Consider the following 16,545-nt stretch of genomic DNA (forward strand, 5'->3'; position numbering starts at 1 on the left):
CACCGTCTCCTCTCCGTTCCTCCAAACCCCGCCCCCTCCCTGAAAATAATGGATAGTGACCCGATAGAAACTTTATTATTCACTTAATCACTGATTGAGATATGATGAAGCTAACTTCATCTTATACATTCATGGGATGTATGTAACAGTAAGACAGAGGATGTAAGTGTGCACCCACATGCACTATTTTTGTTTTTATAATGCTGTTGTAAATACTCCTGTTGTCTGCTGTGTTCAGACTTAAAGGTCCCATGTCATGGCCATTTCTACTGATCATAATTCCATTGTTGAGCTATACTAAAATAGATTTATATTGTGCAATTTTCCAAAATCGCATTGGTTTCTCATACAGCATCTCTGTATAGTATGTGTATTCACTCTCTGTCCTAAACGGCTTGTTGGAGCTCCTGCCCCCCCCCCCCCCGAGCCCAGTGGCCTTCTGCGAGACAGCGAGACACAGCGAAACCCAGCCCGAACACACACACACACCCGCAGCCTGGCTGGGAGTTTGTGTGTGTGCTCACACACGGACTCACAGCCTCGCTGCGTCCCGCCATCTCAGGGAGGAGAAATCGGCGGAGCTGCAGCTGAGAAAAGATTGAGTGTGTGTGTGTGTGTGAGGAAGTCCGCGGATTGGTCCTTTTGGACCAATCCACGGACTTAACGTAACGGCTCCGCGGACGTAACGTAACGGCTCCAGGGATTGGTCTATTTGGACCAATGGGTCCATTTGGGTATGGGCACGTCACTGTACCCAGGAAAACAATGGACAAAGAGAAATCTCCAACGAGGCGTTCTGGGGCAGCAGACAGGTATTTTCTGTGTTAGAGTTTTACTCGCTACAGGGTGTACTTTGAGGGTTTGTGACTTTGCAGACCGTTCCATGCATAAAAACCTTCATAACACACAAGGGGACGGGTAATAACCGGAAAAGCATGACATGGGACCTTTAAATCATGCGTGTGATGCCACATTCAAGACATACAGTGTCTTTTTTTTTAACAGAAGACCGTTGCTAGAAGCTGCAGATAGACTGCAGAAGTATTCGTTTTTTGTTTTTGAGGATGAAACAATTTCACACACAGATATAGGGAGGCTAGACCTATACACAGGGGTGCACATAACTGGTACGCAGGTACGCATGCGCGGCAACAATCTGAAATGCGTACCGTCACTTGTGTCACAAAGCGCATTTGCGTACCGACGTAAATGTGAAGCTTTTCCAGAAGGCGGTTAGTTCACCGGACGACAGAGTCGGTCTCCGTGTGCACAGACAGGGCTGCTGTTAACGTCGGTCTGTACAGCAGCCCTGCGCTAAAACAGCTGATCACAACGTTCACACGCGCCGCGGTCACGAAGCTCTGTACTCTACTGACGCCACCCCCCCCCCCCCCCCCCCGTTAACAATCGTGAAGCGCTGTACTCCACTGACAACCCCCCCCCCGTTAACAATGGTCAGAAGTTGGAGTACCAAACACTGACTCATCTGAGGACCTCACTGAGAAAGTTGTGTGCACCCCTGCCTATACAATTGATTTATTATGGTTTATAATTTAATGTCAAGACGAAGAAGAAGAAGAAGAACAACATGGCTGAACTGTTCAGTGTCAATCCTGTGGAGATGGAGATGGAGGTTATACATCTCCAAAATCATGTTCAGTCAGCTTAAGTCTCAGCAAGACTCACAACATTTCTGGAGCCTTGTAGACCCGGGAAACTATAAGAACATTCACCAAGCAGCAGTGAAAATGTCTGCTTTATTTGGTTCTGTTCTACATACCTTTGTGAAGCAGCTTTTTCAGACATGAATGTCATGAAATCTAAATACAGAACAAGACTGACTGATGAACATTTAAATGACTATCAGAGTGAACCTAAGTGCACTCAAAAAACTGACTTTTTGGTGTAGTAAAATATATGTAATTAACTGTCGTACTTTTTACATGGTAATATCAAGATTCACAAAGAACTAGAATTTCTTAAGTAACATTTTAAATGTATACACCTTTTATTCATGTAATACATTTACAGTGTGGGAGGAGTACGTTTTATTATATATTTACTCATACTATTTAAATGATTTATAGTCACTGCTCATAAACCTTAAAATACTAAGTAAATGTTAATCTAAAACCATAGTAGCTGTTTGAATCCGCGCATGCGTCTTGACAAGACAAGATACCGACGTTTTTGGACGACGGTGCAGTTGGGTTTGCAGTTGCACATTTGAAGGAGCTGCATGGCTGGAAAAAGAAGTGTTGGTAAGTTATTGTCTCTCTGTTTAAGACTTATGATAATATATGTGTCTTTGTGCATAATAGCCTGATTCTTGTTTGCTTGAACCATGTTAACGTTTCTGTGCATTAGTTCACAAAGTTGAGAGATTATGTTTTAGATATATTACGTGCTGTTAGCTAGCTAACCGTAACTGTAATTTACCAGATAATTTAAAAAAACACTCACATGCATCTAAAGAAGGTTCCACGTTTTATTTCACGTCTATAAAACTAAGGGCATAACAGTTGGAATAGCATTGTCAAAAGCAGAGGAGAGGAAAAGTAATGTTAGCTGAGTTAGCGTTAGCCGCAGTTTTCCAAAATGTACAGTAAACACACACACGGCTTAAAATGTCTTATAATTATATTGTTGTTGTTTTTTTACAGTAAGTTAAAGTATTTTTTCTGCAGTTTGAGACCTGTGAGTTAGTGCATCACTAATTATAATCCAGTGATATAATACATATTATTGTCAAATGAGCCATTCTGCATAATGAGTACTTTTTACTTTAAGTTTATTTTGATACTAATACTTTTGAATTTTTACTTAAGTAAGGTTGTGAATGCATGACTTTTACTTGTAACAGAGTAAATACTCTGTTATAAATATACACTGTGGTATTGCTACTTTTACTTTAGTAAAATATCCACATACTGTTTTTTCTTCAAATATTCAATCAAGTCTAATTAAGTGGAAATGTTATATTCACGAAGTTCATCTGTCTTATTTACATATCTGTCTATCAACAGGAAGCATAGCAGTACAGCAGTGAGCCAGTGCAGTCTAATTGGAGTGATTGTTCAGGCAAGTAGAGGGATATATTATTACTGTTATTCTTCACTGCGAAATGTAATATAAAATTGTGGATACATGTTTAAACCATTGTTTTAATATTACAAATTATGTCTGTTCATTTACAGAGTGGCCTTACTTTTAAGTGGAGCGGCTGGAGCCAGTTGAGGTCTAGGGAGGAAGACAGTTGACAGATTTCCAAGCTGGTCTCACCAGGGAGAGCATGTAGGACTCTTTATATTATGAGATGGTCATGCAAACATTGCAACTTCACGACATCAAAACGTTTACAGCTCATAAAGCATTATAGATTGAATCATCTACACAGCGGTCAAGGCCGGTCAATACCATGCTTGTACTCAGATTGTCCTTGTTCATTTAAAAGTTGGAGTGCTCTTCACACACATTTGTCTAGATACCGTACACAAACTGAGCAATTAGGGCAAATTCTTTCATTTTCATGTCTTGTATGTAACTTTTTCTCGGACTGGATGGGATTAAGCTGACCCCAAAAGTACTGTCACGGCCCAAACTGTGTCCCTGTGTGTCCCTGTTTGTTCCCCTGTGTGTGTGGAGGGGGTGTGGTTTCCCTTGCAGGCAGCAGCCTGATTGCACTCACCTGGCCGACCGGCTCAGCTGTCCCTCATCAATCCAATCAAGGTTCAAGGTTCAAGGTTCTTTATTGTCAATCTGACATAGCTACAGAGTAATTATGCAGTTGAAAATCTTATGTCACAGGCTTCTCCAACAATGCAACATAATAACATAACATAATAACAATAAGAGCAAGAGCAATACAAAAATAATAATAGTTATAAAAATGAAATAAAGTTATGATGTGGAATAGTGCAGTATGAGTCTATATACAAGTTATTGGAATGATATATATATATTAGGTATTAGATACATACTACTGAGTAGCAGTTGAATGTTTGAAGTTGTTTCAACAGTTCAATTTTTTAACAGTCTCACTGCCCGCGGGAAGAAACTGTCTCCGAATCTTCTTGTCCTTGCCAGGATGCTGCGGTAACGTCTGCCAGACGGCAACAGAAAGAACAGTTTGTGGCTGGGGTGATGGGGGTCTTTGATAATCCGTAGTGATTTCTTCCTGAGCCGCTGGGAGTAAAGGTCCTCCATGGATGGCAGCTCCGTCCTGGTGATGTGCTGTGCAGTTTTCACCACCCTCTGTAAAGCCTTACGATCGAGGTCGGTGCATCTGCCGTACCAGGCCGTCATGCTGCCAGTGAGGATACTCTCTATCGTGCACCTGTAGAAGTTGCAGAGTATCCTGGAATCCATTTTGAACCTCCTCAACCTGCGGAGGAAGAAGAGCCGCTGTCGAGCTTTCTTAGTGATGGTGGTGGTGTGAAGAGACCATGTCAGGTCCTCAGTGATGTGGACCCCAAGGAACCTGAAGCTTTTGACTCTCTCCACCGTAGTCCCATTGATGGCGATGGGGGCGTGTCCCTCTCCCTGCTGCTTCCTGTAGTCCACAATCAGCTCCTTTGTTTTGCTGATGTTGAGATGGAGGTTGTTCTCCTGGCACCAAGATGTCAGGTTTTCGACCTCCTCTCTGTATGCCGTCTCGTCATCGTCTGTGATCTGGCCGATGACGGTCGTGTCATCAGCAAACTTCACGATGGTGTTGGAGCTGTGTGTGGCCACGCAGTCGTGGGTGAACAGGGAGTAGAGGAGAGGGCTGAGCACGCAGCCTTGAGGGGCACCGGTGTTGAGAATCAGGGTGGAGGATGTGATATTTCCCACCCGCACTGCCTGGGGTCTGCCCGTCAGGAAGTTCAGGATCCAGTCGCAGAGGGCGCTGTTGAGTCCGAGGTCTCTGAGCTTGATGGCCAGCTTGGAGGGCACAATGGTGTTGAATGCTGAACTGTAGTCAATGAACAGCATTCTCACATATGTGTTCCTCTTCTTCGGGTCCAGGTGTGAGAGGGCAGTGTGGAGGGTGAGGGCTATGGCGTCGTCTGTGGACCTGTTTCCTCTGTAGGCAAACTGCAGGGGGTCCAGAGATTCAGGGAGGGAGGAGGTGATGAATAATTTGACTAACCGCTCAAAGCACTTCATTATGATGGAGGTGAGTGCTACTGGGCGGTAGTCGTTGGGGCAGGTGATGATTGTCTTTTTGGGGACAGGAATGATGGTGGAGTGTTTAAGACATGTGGGGACTACAGACTGCAGCAGGGACCTGTTGAAGATGTCTGTGAACACCTCTGCCAGCTGAACTGCACACACCCTGAGAACACGGCCAGGGATGCCATCAGGTCCAGGAGCCTTGTGTGGGTTAACCCTTTTAAAGGATTTACACACATCTGCCCTATTTAAAACAAAAGGGCAGTGTAGCTCCTGGTCCCTCTGTACCTCCACAGCCTGGCTGCTCTCAAAGCGTGCAAAAAAACTGTTTAGCTCATCTGGGAGAGATGCGCACGCAGACACTCCCGCAGCACCCCCCGCTGCTCCTTTGTAGTCAGTCATTGTCCTTAGTCCCGCCCACATATTCCTAGTGTTACAGCCTTTGAAGTCAGATTCCACCTTCTCTTTGTACTGTCTCTTTGCATTTTTTATTGCTCTCCGGAGATCATACCTAGACTTCCTGTACTCCTCCAAATCTCCCGCTGTGTGCGCGAGAGTGCGCGCTTTCAGTTTGCCGCGCACCTCACCGTTTACCCAGGGCTTTTGATTTGGGAATGTCCGTACAGAAACCTTCGGTACCACGTCATCGATGCATTTCCCAATGTAGCAGATGACAGTGTCCGTGTGTGTGTTGATGTTATTGTCCTCAAACACACTCCAATCCGTGGATGCAAAGCAATCCTGCAGTGCTGAATCTGACTCCTCGCTCCATCGTTGTACTGTCCTTGTTATCGGTCTGTCCCTTTTAAGTTTCTGCTTGTAAGCAGGCAACAACAGTAGTGAGATATGGTCTGATTTGCCGAAGGGAGGGCGAGGGAGAGCCTTATATCCATTCCGGAAAGGGGAATAAACATGGTCCAGTATGTTTCCCCCGCGCGTCGGGAAGTTGATGTGTTGGTAATATTTTGGCAAAACCTTCTTCATGTTGGCGGTGTTGAAATCTCCGGCCACAACGAACGCCGCATCTGGCCGTGAAGTCTCGGTTTTATCAATAAACCCAAACAGCTGATCGAGTGCCGTGTTGTTGTCGGCGAGTGGCTGCGGCGGGATATACACTGCTGTTATCACAACAGATGTGAATTCCCTCGGCAGATGGAAGGCCCGACATGAGATCATGAGGTGCTCTAGCTGTGCGGAACAGTCCGATGAAATAATCTTCACATCTGAGCACCAGTTGTTGTTAGTCATTACACACACACCGCCTCCCTTACTTTTCCCCGAGTTTGCAGTCCGGTCCTGACGAAAAATAGAGAATCCGTCAGGGACAATAGCGGAGTCCGGGATAGCGGGGTTGAGCCAAGTCTCAGTGAGAATTAACACGTTACAGTTCTTAATGTCCCGTTGAAAAGCAATCCGGCTTCTGAGTTCATCTAGCTTATTTTCAATGGATTGAACATTAGCCAGAAGAATACTCGGAAGAGGGGGCCGATTCTCACGTTTTCTCAGTTTGACCAGCAACCCGGCCCGGCATCCCCGCTTTGTCTTCTTCTTGCGTCTCTCAGGTAGAACAGCAACAGGTAGCCATGGTGAATCTCCATTGTCTGTCGGAGGGTTAATATTGTCCACGAAGTTTCGCAATTGGAAAAGTTCCTCTCTGCTATATTGTATGGCAGAGTAGGTGCGGTCGGCTAGCATGTTGCGAACCATGTTAAAAGTAAAACGGCAAAAGTAAAAGAAATATGTACAAAATACGAAAATGGGCAAAGTTGGAGAGGAGCACGAAGACGATGCGGCCATCTTCACCGGCGCATCAGAGCATTAGAGACACAGCATATCTACTCCAGTCTCCCAGCAACTCACCGCCAGATTGTTTTCTACACCAGTGGTATTGCATCCTCCTGGCTGCTCAATTCAGTTATCCTGTCTGCGTGTTATTCTGTACTTTTTTGTAATTAGTTTCTCCTTGTGCTTCCAGTGCGATCCCTCAGCCCTCAGCCATCGGCCACCAGAGCTTCCAGCCAACCTGCCTGCTTCTTCCTTCACCATACCTGCCTGCCCTGTTCTCAGTCCAGCCTGAACTGCCTACCTCCACTCCGGACCTCCATAGTCTCCAAACCTGCCTGAGTCTCCGAACAATAAACCATTTAAACATCTTCAGTCATTGCCTGCGCCTGGGTCCTGTTTAAAACATAATCCTAACAAGTACAAGCTTTGAAGGTGAACCTGCTGCCTTAAAGACATGGAAAATGTGTTCTTCATATGTACCTTCCACTGTCCATGTTGCAATTGCTCAGTTTCAGGGAGCTGTATCAATCTCTGTCTCCCCCCTCTGCCATTTTTTTCTTTCTCCGTATAAACATTTCTCCCTCTTTCTCTCTCTCACACGGATTACAGTTGTTGCCGTCTATTCATATTCTGTTATATGTTTTTTCCCCCTCCTTAGGTAAAGAAACGTTTGTATTGAATGTTTAAAAAGCACCACTCCAAATATATGATGGAGTAGATTTTGTATTTTTTGATAAGATAATGTTAATGTTGCATGCAGTTATTATAATGTTAATGTTGTCGGTTAATAGTGATTGAATTGTTGACAAAATAAAGTTGAATTGTATTGTATTTTAGTTGTGTGATTTGTGCTCAATGTATATTAAATGCATAGATTATTACATTTATTAGGTAACATTTTTCAAAAGTAAATGAGTAACAATTACGTAATTAAAGTGAGTAATATAACTTCAAACAAATGAGTAATTCAACATTTTAAACAGAAAAAATATGATAAAATCTACTTATTTACTTCATAACAGTAACTATTACAGATATATAATATTTACTTAATAATTTGATAACAGTGATGTTCCTGTCCATGAAGAAAATAATTAGAATTTACTTAATTAGTTCAAATAAATATAACGTGTACCTTCAACATTATTAAGTAAGATCCACTTATTTACTTCATAACAGTAACTATTACAGATATATAATATTTACTTAATAATTTGATAACAGTGATGTTCCTGTCCATGAAGAAAATAATTAGACTTTACTTAATTAGTTCAAATAAATATAACGTGTAACTTAAACATTATTAAGTAAGATTTACTTAATATTTTCACAAATGTTACGTCTGGTGATAAGTACATTTTACTTGATACTGGAAAGTAAGTTCTACTTGATATTACAGCAGTAAAATATACTTAGAAAAAGTAAGTGCAAATACTTGCTAAGATTTAATCAAGTAAATCCTACAAGTTGTTTCTTTGAGTGTGGGTACACTCCAGCATACACCTCTGGTGGACTCCATGCAGCGCCATTCATCTAACTAACTGTGGAAAAGAGTGAATGCACTTATTTTACACATGTGCCATAAGATGCTTGTAAGGTGGTGATTAAGGACATTTATGTGAATTTTCAGTGATGTACTTACTGTGTGGGCCATAATAATATGTGAGAAACTTTCGTTTTCTTGGACCTTGATGTGAAGTTAAGATTTTTGATAAGCTATACGTATATTGCAATTTCACACGTGTACAAAAGTATAGCTTAATTCAACTGATGAGGGCTATGTGAATAAATGTAAGCGATGTGATGCAAGTAGCTCTTGGCCACTTTCATTTTTTCAAAGTAGCTCTCAGATGAAGAAAGGTTGGAGACCCCTGCTCTAGTGCTTCCAGCATGTCAAAGGCCCTACTTAAAGAAATATCCTAGTAGCTACTTGATGGATTGGCATATTGTTGATCTTGTGTGAGTGAAATATCTCAACAATCTGTCAAGGTGTTGGATACATCTTTATAAAATAGGGTTCAATCATTCATGATCCGCTCAGGATGAATTTGTTAATCCTTTCTTCTTGTGCCATAATTAGGTTATCATTATTTTTTTTATTTTTCATGCACTTTCTGTCATTATGTGCAAACCCCTGCATTTCAGAATCTGTCGTGGCACAAAACCACTTAGAAAGGTTTAGGGAAAGATTCTGTTTTGGTTCAAATGACTGTGAGGGTGGTGTTACTTAAAGGGGACCTATCATGCAAAATGCACTTTTGTACGTCTTTTATACATGAATATGTGTCCCCGGTGTTCCAGGGAACTCACCAAGTGTCAGAAAACACAACCCTCTCTATTTTCCTCCATACCCAAATCTCTAAAAAAGGGGCTGCAACGGATCTGATTAAAACTGATCCAGATTTGAACACTGTCCTGACGTCAGGACAGTGGCGCTACGGCTATTGGGCCAACTCCACCAATCAGGAGGAGACAGCCACGGCCATTGCCGTTCGAAAGCGCTGGAGACGCTGTAGTACATATGCCAGGCCTGTAGATGGTGCTGTTCTCACTGAATCTGCCCTTGCTAAAACAGATCTAAAAAATGTCAAATTGAGCAAAATGAGGCATGGCTAAAATGGATGATCTGTTTGGTATTTTGAAAAAAAAAAAGTATAAATATGCCTTATATAGGTATGGTCCTACACTATATTATTCAAATATAGCATGATAGGTCCACTTTAAGTATGAAAGTTACCTAACAAGTAAATGGTGTCCTGGGTTAAAGACCTGCATATTTCAGTTCTATCCATCCGTCACTACTTCCTCCCTATACATACAGTATATGTCCTCAGTCCTGGTACGATGATGTGGGTTACATATTAATTGATAATCTAGGTTAAATGCTAATTATAGTGCATTAACTTGAATGGATATTGTCCCTGACATTGTAATAATTGCACTTGCTAAACATCATCATGTTAGCATTGTCAGTGTAAGCATGCTGATGTTAGCTCAATGCTCCACTGTGGCTAAGTATAGCGTTACAGAGCTGCTAACATGGGTGTTGACTCTTAGTTTCTAATTAGTTTATCATACTGTTGGCTCAGCTATCAGGTTCCCTTGATGATAGGCTGCCTTTGTGTTATCTATGAGGAATAGTCATCCATACACAGGAGCACTGCCTTTGAAATAATGTATGTTCTCATATGAAAGGAATGTCTTAAAATGAAAAATAGATTTGGCTGATAGTGTAAACACAGTAACCTCTGAGGAAAAGGTATGTTCATGTGACATGTTTTATCTTCTGAAAGACTAAGTAAAAACATCACTTCTTCTTCTGGGGTTACATAATGAGAGATAATGCTGTGTGTCTGTATTGTGTGGTTGTGTGTTTGGATGTTGAAAGGGACAGCAGAAGAATCGTTCAGTCTGTCACATTAACAGTACATTTCCAGCAGAGAAAGCGGTGTGTGTCTATCAGCGCGGCCTGGTTAGTAAAGATGTCAAAGCTACATGAGCTATGGGTTCCACAGCCTTGCATGTTGTTTGATGAAATATGCATGACACTGTCAGAGCTGTATATCTTCTGAAGTATATATACAGTCTATACAGTATATATATATATATATATATATAAATACAGTATGTATGGTAGGCCGATGGGAGAAGGGTGATATCACACTACACTAACAACTCAATACAGCTGCATCCTGCATCTCAGACATTTTTGATCAGGTTTCCTCCCTTTTTATTGGACAATTCAGTGGCACTGGCTCCGAAATCTTGGTAGAATTCCCTTTAGCTTATACTATATCTATGCATTACCTATACATCCCATGGGTAAACACAGTGTCATGTCTCACTGTCCATATCCAATAGGAGCATTGCCTAGATCCCCTCTCTGGTCTACTTACCATGTGTCTCCGAGCCCTTTTACGCCTAGGGACCCCCTCCCTGACAAGCACTATTGATCTCAGCCAGCTTGGAGCGACGCCATGAAAGTGCACATTGGCAGCTGATGACAGCTTTATTAGAAAAGGAGGACACGACAGATCAGCAAGTTTCCCCACATATAGGCCCAAAGGGGATTAGCCATGGATAGAGCTCATCGCATTTCTTTGAGGATCAATTGAGGCGCTGTCTTCCTTTTTTTCGGTAATCAATTGGCATTGATAATGCACTGCAACCATGAGTAAACATGAGCCTGCGAAGAAGGAAAACCCTCTAATGGGTACTTATGTGATAAGTAACTGGATTAAAATGTAATTAATGCTTTGTGTATATCTCTATACATTGCAAATACTTACTTACATACTTTCATTTCTGTCACCAATCACCTCTTGAATTCTACAGGAATGTAAAATAGTGGAGGACTGCAAATATTGGCTATGATGTGTATTTGTATATGCTGATGGGATGTTGGGAAAAGGCAGCGCAAAGTATTTATTTAAGACTTGCATTTCCCAGGCAGCAGGTGAGAGAGAAAGATTTCTATTTGTTTTTGACCATTGACTTTCATTTGTTTTCTAAAGATTGATTCTTATGGGATATATCTGCGTTGCTAGCACGGACTGCGAAAGCAGGTGTCGGGGGGGTGTTTATGGGTTTTTTCCAATAACTATCCAGCCAATGTTTCTGGAGCAGGAAATAGCATTTCCACTTTAAATGTGACCATGGCAATTCTGGACTTCAATCTCCAGATCTGCAGGAAAGTATCAGGTGTGCAAATAGCCACTAGTGGGTTGACTTTGTCCTCAGTGAGCTGGGGTCAGGGCTTTCTGACATATGGCTTTAGTGTAGTTGGGATGAGTGATAATGAAGATACAAACAGATCTGCTGGCAGGCGGTGAAGCAGGTGGCGCAAGGCCGAGCTGTAAACGATTTGAGCCTATGATGAATGTATTGCCACATACATGAGGGGTTAGATGTGTGTTGTGTCGTGTTGAAAATGTGGATATTACACCTTGACCCAGTGAACCGATAAATATTCATTAGATTGGCTTTCATCGAGAGAGAGAAAGAGTGTAGAGTTACATCTCAGTGGAAAATAGAGTGCCATGGCAGAGCTGGAGTGTAATTGACAGAGATACCACAAACACAATGAGCTTAATATTCTAAAGCGTGATTAAAACACACTTGCCTAAAGCAAAACTTAGGCCCCAGGGTTGAATGATGTGCTAAATGGCAGTGTGGGAGGTGGGCATGTTTAATGCAATTACTGTAACCCTCTCCTTCTGCAATCACTGTGACAACTAGACCTACAGTACTAGGCTGTGGCTCAGTGGGATAATGCACTGAACTTAGTGCGCTGAACTTTGAATCAGGGGATTGCAAGTTCGAGTCCCACTGCAGTCAGCATGTCGTTGTGTCCCTGGGCAAGACACTTCACCCCAAATTGCTCCTGTGGGGATTGTCCACAGTACTGAGTATTTACGTCGCTTTGGATAAAAGCGTCTAACAAGTAACATGTAATGTAATGTACTACACTTCATTCTCAATTACTTTTAAGGGAAACATATTTCATCCTGGTGGTTCCAGTTTTTAACACATTGTAAATTGTCAAAACAAAACAAAAGTGCATGTTTAACAACACTTGGTTGGGTTTTATAGTTCATAGTTTCGTCATTAATTATGTTGTTTAAGTTATGGCTGTCATTTCATTTCATTTAGCTGACGCTTTTATCCAAAGCGACTTCCAATTACCAATTACAGGGACATTCTCCCTGGAGTAACTGAGGGCTAAGTGCCTTACTCTAGGGCACACTAGTGGTGGTGTTCCTGGCGGGATTTAAACTCACAACCTTCCGATCTTCAGCCCACCTCACTATCCATTAGACCACCACTAACCCAACTGTGAATACTGTCAATTCAAATAGTCAACGTGGACTTTTTAGTTTATTCAGAACACAAACGCCTGCCTACTGAGTTAAAGTCCAGCATCTTTTTGACCCATCCATCCACTATAAACAAAACTTTGGTGTACTATGACTGGAAACGTTATGTAGGTCAAAAACAAATGTCGTCCAGGAGAAAAATAAATGTCTCTCCAAATAAACTAAGCCTAAGACTAAGCTGGCATTTAATGGCCTTTATATCAATTACTCAGTCTCAGTCACCACTCTGAATTGTTGTTGAAATGGTTGAATTGACACATTCATGCTGAAAGTCAAATCATTTATTTTTAGTATCAGCATTCTGGTGTGAAAAGTTAGTAACACCATCAGTGTCACTGACCATGGTGCTGAAACCAAATGCTGTCAATGCAACCAAGCTGTTCCACATCTGTCACCGCTGTTCATTAGTAAACTGGGCTTTTGTTTCTTAAAGGGCTGCAGCTGTAAATTAAAGTGCAGGAGAAATGGTTGCCAGTTGGCCATTGAATAATGTCATTTTTTACTAGACCTCGTGTTCATTTTGAAAGTGCTTTGGTTTACCATGAATCTTTAGCAAACCCCAAAGAGGGTAAACTATTTGTTGCCTCATTGGCCAGTATTGTTACGACCCACCCCCTACTCCGTAATAGTGGCTCGTGGGGAGACCCGCAACATAAAAGAAAACACACCAAAAACCAGTATTTGATAGCGATCATTTATTTGATGTACAGCTGTTTACTCACACAAGCCATCCGGCAAACTAACAAGGTCTGGAGGACTGGCCAAAAGAAACAAAAAGAAGGAGGGGGCCCGAGCCAGCCACACCACGGGCCGTAGGACCCAGAGCTTCCCTCCCCTAACGAGAAATCAAACAAAACCCTATGGGAAACAAAATAAAGCCACGAAAACTAGACTACCAGGTACTCCAGGCTACACATCAAATCAGCAGCAGCAATGGGGTCTATAGCTCAAAAGCAGCAGAGAGACCATCAAAAGAAGAATGTCTTCCGGCATTAGGATAGGCGACCGATCCTTCTCCTCCAATCTCTCCTTATAACCCGGCTGAGTGGAATTAGGAGCACCTGGGCAGAGGCGGAGCCAGGGGCAGACCAGGTGCACCTGCGCAGCAGGGAGACAGAAAATACAACAAGGAGGGGAGCACGTAACAGCTGATCAGAGAGGGATAATACAGTATGTTAGTTTGGTGTACTGTAGGTTCTTATCTCAACATACATGATGGCCACAGTTTAAAGGGTCCTTTACCCTAAAAGGTTCGTGGGTGTAGGTCCTTCTGCACTGACTTCTGAGGAGCCTCTATTTCTGTCCCTGTGATAGCAGCAGCGATGAATGTATTTATGCAGCATGAAGAGAAATTAACGCAGTGCACAGCGCCTGTGAAGGTGGCGTTCCCCTTTAGGAACTGAAAAAAACCAGGTTGCACACAAACGTATCCAAACCTGTTCAGTCTGTCACTGTCTGCCTTCTCTTTACCTCACACATTGTAATGAGACACCTGCTTGAAAAGTTAACACATTTTTAACATTAAGCTTAAAAGATCAGGAACATTTGATTTATTAATACTACTTTTTTTCTTTTTTTTATGTATTGTGAACGCAACGCTGCGCAAATGTGGGTCTGCCTCACACAGGGTGACTGTCTGTCTACATGATGTGGCCTGCCAACATGGCCACTGTCATACAGATCATAAATCAAAGCCCTCGATGGTCTCTGTGTGTCATTCAAGCTCGGGAGGGTGTGTCTATGTGTGGCACGAGCGAGCGAGCGAGCGAGCGACAGAGAGAGAGAGAGCGTGCACCGGTTAGGCCTACTTGTATTTTAGTTGTTAGCATCTGGTTAGCTAGCTGCTCTAACAGATATAAGGAGCTGTTTCAACAACAAGGTGGAGGGAGAGTCCTCTGCTGTCAGACTGAGAGAGATAAACAGCTCAGGTGAGGTTAAGGACTCTCTGAGTGTTTAGATAGTTAACTTAGTCTAAATTCTCTGCGGGTCTCAAACGGTTTGGTCACCATTTATGTAAACACATATTTCCATTTGAGGGTGGAGTGATTAGTAAAATATGCATGAATAAAAAGAAAAAACATTTTAAATAGGTGAAAAAAGGTAAGATAAACTTTTAAAACTTGTTGAGAGCTAAAACTAGTCCTTGCTGCTGTCTCAAAGAGGAGCAGGGGGGAGAGGAGGAAGACAGGTGAGGCTGATTCAGGAGCCCAGACACAATCACAACTATAAATGAACCAAAAAATATATATAAATAATAATATTGGATATGGTATGTCATCGGTTATGGCCATGTTCTTATGATTTTATGATTATTTAAATGTATACAGTTCTATTTCATATGGGTGTTTCCATAGATCTTCTCTTTATTTCCCCCTCAAAATGCACCAGATTGATGCATTTAACTCCAAAATAAAAAAAAAAATCTTACCGGGGAGCATGCCCCCGGACTCCCCAAGAGGATTTGAGGTCCACCCCCACTTAAAATATGTTCATATGGATAGGTTCCCAAATACATTTGCAATTTTTTTTAAATAGTAACCCCTGTCCATATGTTTATTATTGGGTAGTAGATTTAGAGGGCTATCACTATGGGCAGCAACGCTGTAAATATTCACAAATAAATCCAGAAAAATGGCACACAAAAAAACTGGTAGTGGCCTGGCTGGGTGTATAATTCCCGGCCTGACTTATTGTCCCAGTCCGGCCCTGCTTGCAATCATGAAATGGCCCTAAGGCCTATTGAAAACGACTTTTTACTCTCTCTCTCTCTCTCTCTCTCTCGCACACGCACACGCACACGCACGCACACACGCACACACACACACACACACACACACACACACACACACACACACACACACACACACACACACACACACACACACACACACACACTCTCTCTGCTGTGACCCATTTACAATAGCTCTGTCTAAGTTAAGTGCCTGACGTGATTGCGTATTCAGAATAGGAGGCTACGCTGCTAAACTCATCACTGGTGAGGTGTTTTCCTCAGAGGACCGCGATCCTGTGTGTCTATAGTCAATATTTAGGTGGACATTTATCTGATTTTTGAATCATACTGTAATGCAACACAGGCATACAGCTTGGGAAATCAAAGAGGACCTTGATCCTCCAATAATTAACCTATGAGTCAGTAATAATATTACTTTTGTAAAGGCAGGTATGGTTTTAGCAAAGTACTGCATTTGGCAACCAATAAAGAAAGCCATATCATAGTTAAGAGCATTTTTTGCAGTGCACTCCAGCCAATCTGTAACGAAATGCATTGGAAACACGTGCCAGATGGTAGAAACATACATTACTCTTTTAATAAAACAAATCACCATGCATTATAGCTGAATGGGCTGCAAGATTGATTCATTTGCAGTGTTATGGGCTTCCCGGTGTTGTGTCAAATTATGCACCCCCATAATGAAATGCCCCCCTTGTCACGGGAACGCGCGTTTCTAAATGACACGTTTACACCTTAAAACGATGTTTAAAACGAAAAGTAAACGTTCAGGGTTTTTATTAATGGTAATTTTCAGACTGTGAGTTGTTTAGTGGTAGCTCATATAGTCTTGATTCTTGTGGTTAAACTTTTCGCTCCGTATTTGATGGTAGTGGTGTCGAAATTCATTCGTCACTTCCTTTTCAGTTTTTGTTTTTTTAATCTTTTTTTTTTGTTATTATTGTAGCATTTTTTAGGGTATGTAGGACTAGTACCAAT

The sequence above is a fragment of the Trematomus bernacchii genome, unplaced genomic scaffold (assembly GCF_902827165.1).
Source record: "Trematomus bernacchii unplaced genomic scaffold, fTreBer1.1, whole genome shotgun sequence".
Taxonomy (NCBI): Eukaryota; Metazoa; Chordata; class Actinopteri; order Perciformes; family Nototheniidae; genus Trematomus; species Trematomus bernacchii.